The sequence below is a fragment of the Triticum aestivum genome, chromosome 2D (genome assembly GCF_018294505.1).
Source record: "Triticum aestivum cultivar Chinese Spring chromosome 2D, IWGSC CS RefSeq v2.1, whole genome shotgun sequence".
Lineage (NCBI taxonomy): Eukaryota > Viridiplantae > Streptophyta > Magnoliopsida > Poales > Poaceae > Triticum > Triticum aestivum.
In genome coordinates this window covers 277,090,906-277,106,274 of record NC_057799.1, presented here as the reverse complement: position 1 = coordinate 277,106,274, position 15,369 = coordinate 277,090,906, and the positions used below count along the sequence as shown (strand labels likewise).

General features: G+C 50.9%; 1 long non-coding RNA gene across 1 annotated transcript; it reads right to left on the bottom strand.

Moving 5' to 3' along the window:
• Positions 1-4,159: 4,159 nt before the first annotated feature.
• LOC123052761 (uncharacterized) lies at positions 4,160-9,504 on the bottom strand. Its single transcript, XR_006425043.1, has 2 exons — positions 5,320-9,504; positions 4,160-4,672 (listed from the first exon to the last, which is right to left on the bottom strand). It is a non-coding gene; the product is annotated as an uncharacterized lncRNA (long non-coding RNA).
• Positions 9,505-15,369: the final 5,865 nt, after the last annotated feature.

Here is a 15,369-nt window from a genome sequence, read left to right as displayed (position 1 = left end):
TTTCTCATCCACTTGATACATACTCCATTGGAGACCGAGGCCTCTGCGGAGAATATCCCAAGTGGATTCAAGACCTCGCAAGGGAAGATCCCCTAGTGGATTCAAGACCTCCTCTTGGAGAAGAACTAGCTACTTGTATCCTTCCTTTGTTGTCTTTGGATCTTTGTGACCTCTTTGTGTTCATGGATCTAGCACATGTGTGATCGTATGTTGATTTGAATGTTTCCTCGTGTTTTCCCTCGTGTTCTTTGTGGAACCCCCTCCAAATCGTGAAAGATCATCCCTAGGATTCCACCCTACATCATTTGTCATATATTACTGGAATCAGGATCTTTGCCGTCCGCCAGCTCTTTGCTAGGATAGCTCTAAAATGACCTACACTTGCAATTTTGTCCTCCAAAATGAATAAATATGCTTAGTTAGCTCAAAAATGGCATAACTACCTAGGTTAGCTAAAAAATGACCTGTACTAAGCTTCTTCAGTTCTTTTATGACATACTTAGGTAAAAAATGGCATAACAATCTTGCTTACCTCCAAAATGACATAGACTTAGCTTTTTTCCTTGAACTATGCATTAGAACTACTATCGAGGAGAGCACTGCAAGTTTGTGTTTAGCTATTTACCGTTGCATGTACCTGTACTTCAAATTTGTGACTGATATCAATTATAAAATTTGAACTCTTTTGCCATTTCCAAGTACACACAATGTATATTAGTGTGTCATATGTTTCATTTGGTTTATATGGTGCTGATGATATTTCTCACCCTGTGTCTACCTACCTGCATATCAACGGGTCTCTGGCTCGCAGGGCCATCAAGGACCTGATGGAGAGGGGGCTCATCAGGATGGTGTCAATGCACTCCAGCCAACAGATCTTCACCAGGCGACAAACACCTGATTATCATTATAATGTGTTCTATGGCTGCTTTCTAGTCCAGTAGACTGAGGTGTTGCTGTTATATTGAAGTTCACTATGTTTAGGGAGGCACTCTGTGCCGCCAGTAATGTTGAATTGCTTTTGAGTTTTGGTACACATTAAGATCGTTTTGTCAGCGCAATGTTGGATATGTTGTTGGAAACTTATTGTTGGTATGCTTGTTGAAATTATTTTCAAATGTGTGTGTGTCTATATCTGTGAAATTCTGTGAAATTGAATGAATTTAAGAAAAAACAGGGGCTGTACAGGGCTGGCCTATTTGGCAGCTTTGCTGTCTGCTGGCAGACGGTAAAGACATGCCACATGGCAGCTACCTGGGTGGCATCTGGGCTGGCCTATTTGGGCACTTTGCCGCCTGCTGGCAGACGGCAAACACGACGACAAAGATGCAAATGTCTTTGCCGTCTGCCAGCAGACGACAAAGCACGCTGTTAACCCCTTAATGGACCTAAGCTGTCACGTGTGCCATCCAGACCCTTTGCCGTCTGCCAGCGGACGACAAAGGCCATTGCATCTGTGTCGCCTGCCAGCAGACGGCAAAGAGCCCTTTGCCGTAGTTTGTTCAGCCGGATGTGTTGTCGTCTGCTTGCTGACAGCAAAGGCCTTTGCCGTCCGCCAGGCATGCCTTTGCCGTCTGCCATGGCGGACGGTAAAGTTTCTGATTCCTGTAGTGATATATGTTGTCCACCTAGTTGCATATCTAGAAAATTATTGTTTTGTTGAGCGTAAAATTTGGAAAATAATTTACAATTTTGTTAGTCGCGTATTCACCCTCCTCTATTCGTCCATACCGATCCTTTCAACGGGAATGTCGATATATCTCACCTTAGGTTTTGTAAAGTATTGTGAAGCAAAAAAAATGACATGGTAACTAAAGGTTCACTCGAATATCATTCATATAGGTATAAGGGTCAATATGGATGTCCACAGTTACGCTATTGATCATTGATCGAAAGAAGTTTTCGATCATGTCTATATCTTATCAACCTACATAGTCACCCACTTAACGTTTAGTCATTTGTAAAAGGAGAATGGGCTCCAAAAGAAGAAGACTAGTATGCTTTTTCAATATTTGGCAGACGACCTATGATTAAAGGAAGAAGAAGATTTGTATGAATTTCAATGTAATTTTTTTTTCCTAGGTCGTTTTCTATACTCCTATATAATGTACCAGTATGAAGTTGTATAGACCGTTGGATGTTTGTAAACGAATGGCTCAGATTCAATTGCTTTAGATTAGAGGACTACGTGGCCACATATAGACCATAGGATAGGGCAATCTAACGGCTGAGCACGCAGGGATTCGCGATGGGGTTCCATTTTCGTGCTGCTAGATTGCCAGCGCGGTAGAGTACTTGCAGGCTCTCGATTCTTCTACCGGCCACTGGAAATGTGCCGCAGGCCCAGTTGACAAAAAGAAACGCCGCCCCACAGCCACAGTACCAGGCAAGGAGTACTATGCAACGCTGCCCCACAGCCACAGACACATGCATTGCAGCCTCGGTATCGATGCTTTAGCAGACTATAAACAACAAGTAAAATAGAAGTTTAATATATGTGTTGTACTAAAAAAAACTTTGTTACTTTCAAAGTTTAACTCTCGGGCATCAATACTCCTGGTGCCAGAAGTATTTTCTCATATTTTTATTTGTCAAAAATAACACATGTAGTAATCTGCATATTTACTAAACTGGTATTTTTTATCAAAAATAGGGCATGTGTAAAAAAAAGAACTCTGGCATGTTTATATTGATTTGAATTAACATTTAGTGACGTCCGCTGCTTTTTGTTTTGTACGACATGCAAATCTTGGTATCATTTTTTTGAAACCTTTTGCTATGCTAGAGAACACCCCACTGGTGCCTGAGAGCCCAAAGGCTGCTTTGACACAATTTTTTTTTTAAATGACCCTCGGCCTCTCTATTTTTTTTACTTTCTCTTATGAATTCGTTTTACAAACATTATTGCCCAGGTTTCCCATTGTTCTCACCAATATTTTTTAGGCAAGCATCTACTTGATTAGACAGACTAATCATTGTATGCATGCATGTTTGTGAACTTTACATGAAAAATATAAGTTAATAAATACTAAGAACCTGATTATATAGTAAATAAAAATGCCTTCAATCCCTCTCAACGTATCACGTGACACATGGGATAAGCAATTCAAAATATTAAAAAAATTCCTCTCAACATACAACATTTCGCAATAATCCTTACACGTGCATGGCACGTGCCTTTAACTAGTATGTCTAGTGGACCTTGTTTTGCTCCATTTTAATCAGATCTAGGATGCCTTTAGACTGTCTTTATTAAAACTAGTAGAATGCACGTGCGTTGCTACGGGCAACAATGCATATAAATAAATTAAACAAATAATTATAGTAGTCTACAGTGTTGAAGCTCACTTCTCTCTCATACATTGAGGCGTGTTCAGACATCAAACAGGCATCCAGGTGTGTTCAGATATCAAACAGGCACCCAGCAGGCTCCCAAAATCCAACTCTTTGGGCAGTCCGGACTCCCCCAAATCTAGCCCATACGTTGGAGTAAAATTTGGTTGTCCGGATATCCACCGTGTTATCTCCACGCACGCGGTCCACACACAAAAAAAACCTACCCCATGACGCACCCTTCCATTTTCTTGCCGAACCCTCCCCTTCCAGCTTGGTTTCCCGTCATAGCAGGACATTTCTCGCTGGAGCCCTCGCCTTTAAAACCGGAAAATGCCCATCTCACCCTCTCCATGGCTCCCTCTCTTCTTCACACCATACTTCCTCACGGAGAACCAAGGAGGAGTCCCCCGCCGGCCGCCCCGCTCTCCGCCGTGATCCCCTCCCCCAGTGTTCATGTTGATCCACCACCACCATCATGGTGAGGCGTGGGCCCCCCATGATGCCTGGAGTCAAGAAGGCATATTTGATGCCTCCGATGCCATTATCACCATGTCATAATTAACTTGAGAAGCAACCAACCAATGCATTCCTAATTACAAAATTGCACGATTTGCTATAAAACCATATATGATGAAACGCAATTTGCCATATTTTTAAAATTAGGCAAATTATGCAGCAACCATGGATTCAGAACATGCAAAATGCATGCATGGCCACAACAATATTTTTTCCATAAGTTGGCAATACAATAAGATGGATTCGCGGACAAGAACTTGTTAAGAAAAAAATAAATTAACTGAAAGCATATGTTTTCATCCCTCCATTCAGTAAACATCATTAACTTTCTTAAGAGACTCAATCTACATCTGATGGTGAGAGATGACAAGTTATGTTTAATGTTGGTGGCAACGTCTAATTTTTTTTCTGCTGACCAAGTCTAGTTTACAGCTTCATCACAATTGAGTGCTCCAATCGAGCCATTGGATCAAGCCGCACTCCAGGTTCGCTGCAAATCATTATGGGCAGAAACTTATACAACAAGCGTGATTTGCTTAAAATCAAACATCACACCTAAAGAAAATGCCTATAGAATAGATCACTTGATATATACACCACCTCAACTACTACCATGACAGCATGTGCATCGTTTCCATACTACACTGATGACTCTGAATCTCCTTCATTGAACACCTTCACCCAGTTATCTACGATGTCAATTACTACATCGGTCTTCTTTAGGTAGTGAACCTTGGTGCCGCCCTCGAGGAGATTGTGCCCAACCCAGATCGGTACTCACCCTCACTTAAATTGGGCTTGTCTTAACGATGAATCTGACCTACATATCAAATTTATGTACAGCTTGTTATAGTTTCATTTGGAAGGACAAAATGATTCACTTCAAAGAAAATACAAGATGACATATTTACCTGTTATGTCCCAGGATCATAAGAGATCATGACAGTCCATTTTAGAAAAGAAAAAAACTATAGGGTCATGTCTTACTTTCTACGCTATTTTCAAGTGCTACGACACACTGAAGAGGACATAGCAATCAGCATAATCGGTGCTTTGCCTATAAGTTACAACAAAGGGATTCCAACAGTACACTATGAGTGCCAATCATTTGCTATAGGCTACCGCTTAAGTAAATTAAGCTAGATGTTAACTTCCAATTGAAGTTAGCCGACACATTCATGTTTGGCCTTTGCATCAGAAACAACTAAAGTTAGCTGACGCACCATAGTACAGATGCACCATCCCCACCTAGGAGTAGAGATATACAACAGCCTTGTAGAAAAACAAAAATATGGTACAGTAAACCAAAGTTGAATACCATATACATGTCACATATGCATGAAGCCTCGCCTCACATTGATATCCCATATGCATGAAGCCTCAACAAGATAGTAAGACATTGGGTCCCAAAATTGACGCATATGGTCAAATCAGTAAACACAAGAAAAATCAAGCCTCAAACCTCACCTCACATGAGCTCCTCCTCCTTGCAAAGGTACTCACCAGTGTTAGACTGGTGGAGCACCACCAGAGCATTGGTGTCGGCCTTCCTATAGTCCTGCGTGCCCCTGGCGGAGACCCCAAACCTGAGGGGTGCGTCGACTATGGAGATGACGACGACGCCATAGCCGAACTTGGTATTCTCGGTGATGCCCGCGAGCTCGGACTTGGACAAGTTGCCGAAGAGGAACGAGAGTGTAGGCCGCAAGGAGGTCCAGCGCATGGACAGTGAGTTGGAAGGCGCCGCCGTGGTTGAACTTACCAATGGGCATCATCGTCACCGAGGCACTTGGCGGCGGTGGGGCACGTGTCGTGGTCGTCCGGCGGGGGTAAGGAGGTACGCAGGAGAGGCTGGCGCCAGAGCAGTGCGTGGGGGGAGGAGGCCGACAGTGGGTGCGAGGGCCTGGTGACGTCTTCATTTGACAGTGTAAAACATTGGGGGAGGTGTGATCGATCGATGGGAGGGGGTACGAACGAATGATGTACCTAACTAGGAGTAGAGATAATAAGTGAGTAACAGAAACCTGTGAGTCATCTAAAATTGCTCCAATCTACCAGCTTGCAATAGTATCAGGAATTATAGATTGAGCTCTCACTATCCATGCACTTTCAAAATAGAGATGCAGGGGAAAACTAAATGATAGCAACTATAAAAGGGTTTTTGGCATCACCAAGATAAATATGTTATTAAAAAAACTGGAAACATCTTTTCCTTGTTTGGTTTGTGTAATTGCACAAAGATGAAATCAAAATGTTTGTCTAGTCTTGGATGAACATAAATCAAAGGAATAAATAACATATTGGACAAATAGGGAAGAAGTATTGATTGTGTTGTTGTAGGATGCACCTGAGTACATGTTGGCTTGTCTATTGTCCATTCCTACGGCTGCGCATTGTGACCACCGCCAGCGATGGAGCCACGGACATCATCATCTGTATCAGACACATAAAAAGGAATATATTCGGAAGAAAGAATTAACTGGAGATCTAACTCATCAGAGCAAAGGAGTGCCCCATCAAATTGGTCGATAGTAGTCCAGGATGAACGCACTTGTCTACCTCGTGTGGAAAAAAATACCTTGTTGGTTACTTTTACAAGTCATCGTATCAAGATACAAAGTAATTAACATGGAATTGTCACCTTTGAAGATTTAACGTGAAAGATCATAGTATCTTAACCAACTGAAGTGCATGACACTCATGGTCATTGGCAAAGACATGGGGGACATATAACATGCATGGATTATGGCCTGGAAGGAACTTTTTGTTATTTGTGCTTCTTCTTTGTACATGTTTTCAACTATTGTTTATCATCATTTAGAGAATAAATTTCATTTCGAAAAACGTACCTGCGCCTAGCCCCTCCTGCACCGCTGGCCACTCTGGCCGTGGCGGCCACATTACCTGCCGGCCGTCACTCCGGCCACCGGCAGCCACCGCTCGAGCAAGTTCGATCTGCCTCTCCGAGATGGCTCTCTCTAATCTCAAGTTCGAGCAAGGCTTGGCCTTCGAAGCCTTCATTTGGAAGCAATTTGGTGTGCCAATCAATCATTTTGAAGGTGGTGAGCTCAAGGAATTCTTCCTGGTGGCAGAGGTGACCCGATCTAAACTTCGTATCAATGTTGATTCGGTCAGTCTCATGCTTCAATCTTGCTTTGGGGGTCATGCTTCTCGTTTCAAAGTTTCATGCCTTCAAAATTGGTCCTTCAAGTTCAGTGTTTCATCCAAGAGTGTGGGTTTTGCTATCATCAAAGGGGGGAATTGCGTCAATGATCTTTTTAGTCTGGGTTTTTTCCTTTGGGGCAATGGTGGACCTGATTTCCACAAAGAGTTCCGGCTATATCAGCAAGAACTTGATCAAGAATATACTGTGGTAAACCGTTCTGGTGATCGTAGATCTTATGCCGAGGCTGTTCAAACTCCAAGGTTCTTTCGCGGCCACAACTCCACTGCTCGATCTCCGGCTAGATCACCGGTCAGATCCGCTGCTACTCGTCCCCTGTCAGTTTCTGAACGCCTAACTCAAATCAACGGCATCGTTAAACCCGGTCTTAACTGCGCCCAATAATGTGGCTCTCGGGAGGGCGGGATCCACGGGAATTCAAACCTCTGGGCTGGCCGAGACTGCTAGGGAGCCCAACAGCCTATTCTGTATTCGCTGTCTTGGTGTGGGTCATCTTCGTCCCGGTTGCAAGAATAACTACAGGTTTGGAGGCGCGATTTCCGATCCGATGCCTCGCATTCAACCTCCCCTTCTGTAGAACCCACTTTTGGCTAGTGACCGGGACTTCCGTCAATCGCCACATTTAAGCCCATCTGTTAGAGAGGGCATCATTTCCCCTATTCAGTCAAATCAAGCCATTACCGCCGCTACCGACTCGCATTCCCACCACTCTCCTTCTCCTCTGCAACAACCAGCTCTCTCATCGAGGGTTCCGACTGAAGCGGCTGCTCTCCGGTTGCCGGCAATGGCTTCGTTCCCCTTCGACCCTGCATCATTCCTCCCGGAAGGTTTCCATGCGATTGATGTGGAAGGGCGGCCTGCGTGCCACCGTGTGCTCCATGGCAATCTTGTGCCAGCCAATGAAGACCTTGCCATTGCAACAATCATCCCCATGCCCCAAGGAGAAGTAAGTTTTATCAATGTCCGTGAGATCCTCCTAGAGTTTCTGCAGTCCAAGCGCATTGGTGTCTCTGATGTGACGAAGTCTCCTTTTGGGCAAGCTTATGTGATTGTTCGCGGTGCGGCCGATAGGGATTTTCTAGTTAATAGAGGGCCGCATGCCTATGATGACATTCACATCGTCTTTCAAAGGCACAACGAGGGTCTGAACTGGAAGAACTTTAATTTGATTGGAGATGTGTGGCTCATGGTGTTCGGTTTCCCTGTTGACTTGAGAAGTTTTCATGAACTGTCTAATGCTACTGCAAGTTTCAGGCAGCTTATGTTCTGGGATAGATTCAAATCTAGTGATGCAGTTGTTGCCCTGAAAGTGAAGGTTGATGCCCTCAAGGATGTCCCGGCTAGTCTGGTTGTTTCTGGTGCCAAGAATTTTAGTGGTCAGTCCTGGACCTGCCCTGTTGTGATTGTGGATGACAACCCTATTGGAGTGCCACCTCCTGATGAAGATACAGTTCCCGAAGATGGCAACCCTCATCCAAGGCCACCAGAGCAATTCCATCACCCCAATCAGAACAATCTTATGGTTGGGCCTGTTGCTTTTCACCTATTGCAACCTGAGCAACATAATTTGCCAGTTATTGAGGAAGCTCCAGCACAGGATGAGGAAGATGAAGGCTGGGGTCACTGGGCAATGCCACAGCAACAACAGCTGGTGGATGTGGAAATTCAAGCTAGAGAATTTCTAGAATTAAATGATTTGATGGGACCTCTTGAAATGCATGTTGAGCAGCCAGAAGATGAGTACAGTGGTCTCACTTAATCCTTGGGATTGCCAAGTGCAAATGTTAGCTCTGCTGAGTCTGCTATTGGAGCACTAGGCATGCCAGAGCCAGATGAGCTTTTGGCGCCCCTGGTTCTGCCTGAAATTCAACCAGTCTTACCTGTTGCACATGCTGCTTTTGATCTTAATCAGCCCATTGAACAGCTGCCACTGGAGGATTTCGCAGTTCCTGAAGATCCTTTGCTTGCTGCTGAGAGTGACAATTTGGGTGCTGAATCTCCTCCTCAGCCTCAAAGAGAAATTCCAGTGCCAGAACCACTTCTGCAGCACAATACTGAAGTACTGCCAGTAGATTTTGTTTCTGATGCTCCTATCAATGTTGCAGAAGAAGTATCAAGATACAAAGAAGTTGCAGTTGCAGTTATTGTCGGATTTCAGGTTCCGGCAAAACCCTTGAGGTTCGAACACTGGGGTGCGCACAAAGATCTGTCTCTCCCTAAATCGCTCTCGCAACAATCACAAGGCCTAGCTCGATGAACCCAAAGAACGAGAGACATGAGTTTATACTGGTTCGGGCCACCGATGTGGTGCAATACCCTACTCCAGTGTGGTGTGGTGGATTGCCTCTTGGGCTGAGGATGAACAGTTACACGGGAAGAACAGCCTCCTGAGGAGAGGTGTTCTTGTGCTTGGTGAACTTGTGTGGTTGAGGATGATCTGAATGATCCGTTCCCGATCCCCCCCTATGGTGGTGGCTAGTCCTATTTATAGAGGCCCTGGTCCTCTCCCCAAATATTGAGCGGGAAGGGATCCAACAACGGCCAAATTCGAAGGGAGACAACTAGTACAAGTTATCCTGGCTAAAGGTGCTTCGCCTGCCAAAGGCTTTGGTGGTGATGTCGTATTGGGCTCCACGGTGACCTCCGTCTTGCCGTCCTGCTGGTCTTGGTCTCGTTGCATCGATATGGAAACCTTTGCCTGATGCCTCGAGACTCCTCGCCTGCACTTGCCTCTTTAGCGCCAAAGAGGAAACGAGGACACTGCGCGCGCTGGCGCCCGCCTGGCTCCAGTCGTCAGGGCTTGCATCACAGGAATCTCGCGAGGTCTCCCTTGCCTTGATCTCTCCGCCCCTTGCGAGGCGACCTGGTGAGGCTGCCCCCGAGGAGGTCTTGTGTCGTCCGCCTCACGAGGCTTGGCCCCTCGTGAGGGTCTTGAGTGTTTGCTGGTGAGGATGGGTCGTACAGGGCCGCTGGTGGAGCCACGTTGTGGGCCGCAGGCAGGCAAGTCTGGGGACCCCGTTCCCAGGATGCCGACAGTAGCCCCCGGGCCCAAGGCGCGCTCGGACTTCGCTTCGAGGCGAAGCCAAAGGGCAAGTGCGGAGCGCCCTGGGCCCCAACAGCCTGCGGCCCCGCTTGACGCATGGCGATTGATTGGACGTGGGCGTCTCCGCTTCCCCACGCTGCCTCGGCAACTGCCCGACTTGACGAGTCCCTGCTGCATGCAGAGAAAAATCATCATTACCTATGATCGTGGGGATCGCCGGTTGGCCTTCGCCTGCTATAAATGAGGAGGGGGGGAGCCCCCGTCGCTCATCTCTTCCTGCTCCGCTCACTTCTTCTTCCTCGCTTCATTGCTAGTAGCGACTCCCATGGCGCCTACGAAGAGGTTCTCGGCCGCAGAGAAGGGGAAGGCCCGCCAGGAGGGGCCCGGCTCTCCGCCGCCCAAGAGGGGGTGCGGCCATCCCCGCAAGCTCACCGCGACCCCCGTCGTGGCCCCTCGCGGCCGCGACGGCGCCTCTTCGCGTGGTGAGAGTCGCCCAGGTCGTGGCAGCCCCGTCGATGAAGGGAGGCGTGCCATGGTCGCACGGCCTCCCCGGCCGTGCTTCCACTCGGCGGAGGTGCTGCCGGAGTTCGTCGTGTGGTTGGAGAACCCAGCCGACACCTGGCTTCAGCTCCCACGCTTCTTCGTTGGCGAGCTGCCGGCCACGGGTCCAGGCGGGCTCTGGCTGCAGGCGGACGGCTGTTGCAGCAAGGCTTCATGGGTCGCGGTCGAGGTCTCTGTCGCGGGCAACGCAGCCCTGGCTCGCGGCTGTCAGACGTTTGCCCGTGCGCGCGGTCTGGGCAGGCGTGCACCCTCCACTTCAAGTACGACGGCAACGCGACCCTCTACATGAGGGTGTTCGAAGAAGACGGCCGGCGCGACGGGTGCTGCCCCGAGGACAATGACGGCGGCGAGGTGCTTGGCCTTGGCGACGGTCGAGACGAGGGTGAGGGTGGTCTTGCCTTCAGCGCTAGCCGCTACTCGCCCAGCTACGCCGATTCTCCCTCCGGCGACAGCTCCAGCAGCGGTGGCTACGACCAGCCGTCACGCTGCCGCACCCGCTTCGAGGGTGGCAGTGGGTCGTCTCGTCGCCGCGCCCTAGTGAAGCGCGAGGAGGGGTCCGGCTGAGCTTAGGAGAGCGCCACGGGTCCATCCTCGCGAGCTGCTGCAGGGGCACGCGCCACTTGTTTCGTTCTTTCTTTTCTTCCTGCATTAAGAGAGAGAGACAAGTATGGGGCCCCGTAGGGGCGTGCAACGAACCATGGTTTCCAAGTTGCTATGCTATGTTTATTGTTCCTGTGTCGCATTGCAGCATCAACGTTTTATGTAGGCACGTAGAGATAACTTAGCTTGACACGCTCGAAGTAGTTTTTGCCTCGTGAGGCGCGCATCTCCCAGTACCTGGCGAGGCCTCCTTGGCCTGGGAGGCGTCTAGGAACTGCAAAAATTCGTTAGACTCTTGTTCTTCCGAGCCCTGGTCGCAGGCGCCGCTGGCCATGATCCAGCGCTTCACATCGCAGTGCCCGAGGGTCACGGATTGAGAGAAGTGCACCAGCTTACGAGCTCGAACGAGGGTGCCTCGCGAAAAACAGGAAAAAACCCCCACGAAGGCACCTATCCAGCCCCCTCGCGAAGCATGCGAGAGAGTACAGGTCGAAACAAGGAACCGAAAGCAGAAACGGAGGCAAAAGGCGATGGAACCAAACCGGCAAGGAACACCAGAAAGTAAATTTTCATTAAAGAGGGGCAAGCCAACTACGGAAAGCAAATGAAAAGCCGTGTCCGGAACCTAATCTAGTCTTCTTGTCTTCTCACCAACGCGGAGCTAAGTGCTGCCACTAGGACGTGGGAGGGAGCCCCCGAGGCTCGAGGGAGGCACTCCTGAGACTCCGGGGCATGTACAGCCCCACTCATTACTACGTGAGAGTGTCACAAGCGGAGACCTTCACAGGCACTGGGCCTTGCTTCGCAGGCGCCGGGCCTTTCTTCATGGGTAGAACATCCGGAGGTGCTGGATGTTCCAGGCGTTTTGGATAGGTACCCCGTCCTGCGTCTCCAGGCGCACGGCGCCAGGCCTGGAGACGTGGGCGACCCTAAACGGGCCCTCCCTCATGGGCGAGAGCTTGTGCAACCCTTCCCTGGAGAGCACCCGCCTTAGGACGAGGTCGCCCACCTCGAACATCCTGGAGCGGACGCTGCGACAGTGATACCGCCGCAGCGCTTGCTGGTATCTTGCCGCCCGGAGCGTGGCTTCACGGCGGCGTTTCTCCCCCAGCACGAGGACCATCCCCCGCATGGCGTCCTGTTGCGCCTCCTCAGACGCCAGGACCCCGCGCGGAGCGATGCTTGACCTCGTGAGGGAGAACCGCTTCTGCTCCATAGACGAGGAAGAACGGGGTCTCGCCTGTTGGCTTGGTGGCGGTGGTGCGGATGGACCACAGCACAGACTAGAGCTCATCGTGCCAGCCCCTGCCCCAGGCCTCGAGCTTCTTCTTGAAGGTCCTGGTCTTGAGGCCTCTCAAGACCTCCGCGTTGGCGCGTTCGGCCTGACCATTGCTCCTGGGGTGTGCCACCAAAGCGTAGCAGATCTACGTTCCAAGGTTAGCATAATATGTCTTGAAGAGATTGCTAGTGAACTGCGAGCCGTTATCGGTGATGATGCGGTTGGGGACCCCAAATCGGCTCACGAGACCCTTGATGAACTTGACCACGGATCCGGCCGGGATGGTGCGGACGGCTTCTACCTCCGCCCACTTGGTGAACTTGTCGATGGCGACGTAGAGGTAGCGGTAGCCCCCAGGCGCTCGAGGGAACGGGCCCAAGATATCCAGCCCCCAGACCGCGAATGGCCACGAGAGTGGGATAGTTTGGAGGCCCTGAGCTGGCAGATGGATCTGTTTGGCGTGGAATTGACAGGCCTCACAGGACTTCACCAGCTCAGTCGCATCGTTGAGCGTCATAGGCCAGTAGAACCTATTGCGGAACGCCTTGCCGGCGAGGGTTCGTGACGACGAGTGGTGCCCACAGTCCCCGCCGTGTATGTCAGCTAGCAGCTCTTTCCCCTGTTCCCTGGAGATACAACGCAGGGAAACGTCATTCGGCCGCTTCCTGTATAACTCCCCGTCCTGGATGCAGTACGCCGTGGCCTGCCGAGCCACGCGCTTCGCGTCCTCCTCCTTCTCCAGCAGTGTCCCTTGCATCAGGTATTCCTTGAACTCCTTGGTCCAGCACCCATCGTGAGGCTCAAGCGCCAAGAGTAGGCGCGCTCCCGAGGTCGGACCGTAGGCCGGGGCTCCCGAGGCAGGTGGTTGGGGGAGCTCCTCCCGAGGCAGCGCCGGCATTGAAAGTGGTGGTGTTGCCGATGGCTTGAAGAGCCGCTGCTCGAAGACGCCAGGCTTTTGGGGTAGCCGCTTGGATGCTCTCTTGGCAATGTCGTCGGCTTCCTTGTTGCTGTCGCGGGGCACGTGCTGCAATTCGAGGCCCAAGGATGAGCTGGGTCATCCGTTGGCGTTGCTGCAGCCCCCGCGGTGTCCTTCGGGTCTCGCGCCGCCCCGGCTGGGGGCGCGGTTTGGCGCGACGTGTCCTTGGCCTGACGCTCTTCCCGAACTGCTACCAGAGCTGCACTGGCTGAATAAGGAGTGGCGGCGAGGTAAAGCACCAGGGGCTCGAGAGGGCGGGGCGCCACCATCATCGGAGGGCTGGTCAGATGTCTCTTGAGATCTTGAAACGCTTGGTCAGCCTCCGGAGTCCACTCGAACGGGCCCTTCTTCTTCATCAGCTTGAAGAACGGTGGGGCGCACTCTCCCAGCTTGGAGATGAAGCGTCCCAGTGAAGTCACGCAGCCGGCAAGCTTCTGCATCTCCTTGAGGGTTTGTGCTGGGCTCATGTCTTCAATCGCCTTGACCTTCTCTGGGTTGGCCTCGATCCCCCTGTGGGACACGAGGAAGCCCAGCAGATTGCCGGAGGGGACACCAAATATGCACTTTTCCGGGTTGAGCCGCAAGTCCACCTGGCGCAGGCTCGTTGAAGGTCTCCTCCAGGTCCTGAATCAAAGCTCTCGCCTCCCGAGACTTCACCACAATGTCGTCGACGTAGGCTTCAGCATTCCTCCCGAGCTGCTGGCCCAGGGCGATGTGCATCAGCCGTTGGAAGGTCGCGCCCGCGTTGCCCAGCCCGAACGGCATGCAAGTGTAGCAGTACACCCCGCAAGGGGTCAGGAAGGCCGTCTTCTCCACATCCTCTACTGCCATTTTGATCTGGTGATAGCCTGAAAATGCATCCAGGAATCACAGTAGGTCGCACTCAGCGGTGGAGTCAATGATCTGGTCGATGCGCGGAAGCAGGAACGGATCTTGGGGACAGGCTTTGTTGAGGTTGGTGAAGTCGACACACATGCGCTCCTTCCCGCCTTTCTTTGGCACAACGACGGGGTTCGCCGGCCACTCGGGGTACCGAACCTCACGAATGACACCTGGTGCCTCCAGCTTGCGGGTTTCCTGGACGATGAAGGGCTGCTTCTCCGTGGACTGTCGCCGTGCCTTCTGCTTCACAGGGCGCACATTGGGGCACACCCTTAAGTGATGCTCGATCACCCCTCTTGGGACCCCTACCAGCTGATTGGGCTCCCGGGCGAATACTTCCTTGTTTGCGCGCAAGAACTTTACCAATGCTTCCTCTTGATCTGAGTCGAGGTTGGCACCTATGGTGAAGGTGGCTCCAGAAGACCCATCTTCCTCGACCGGCACCTGCTTGGTGTCCGCCCGATCTTGAGTGAACAACTACTTCTTGGCTGGCTCGGCCTCCTTAGCTCCAGAGGTGGCCTTGTCGGCCGGGCGCGCCATCACGGCGGCCTTGAGGGCAAGCTTGAGTGCCACCAGAGCCTCCTTGGTATCTCCAACTACAGTCAGGACGCCCTTGCTCCCGGGCATCTTCATGAGGTTGTAGGCCGGATGGGTCGCCGCCATAAACTGAGCCAGAGCTGGGTACCCGAGGATGGCATTGTACGGAAGGCCGATGTGGGTGATTTCGAAGTCAATCAGCTCTGTGCGGTAGTTGTCACGGGTGCAGAAGCTCACGGGAAGACAGATCTGCCCTAGGGGACTGGAGGAGCCGCCGCCGACCCCGGAGAAGGGCTTGCTGGGGCGGAGCCGCTCGAGCGGTACATGAAGGAGGCTAAAAGCCTCCACAGAGAGCACGTTGAGGCCGGCGCCGCTGTCGATGAGGGTCTTGGTAACGGCCACGCTGCAGATGGTGGGCGTGCAAAGCATTGGGAGCACGCCCGAGCCGACGGTGG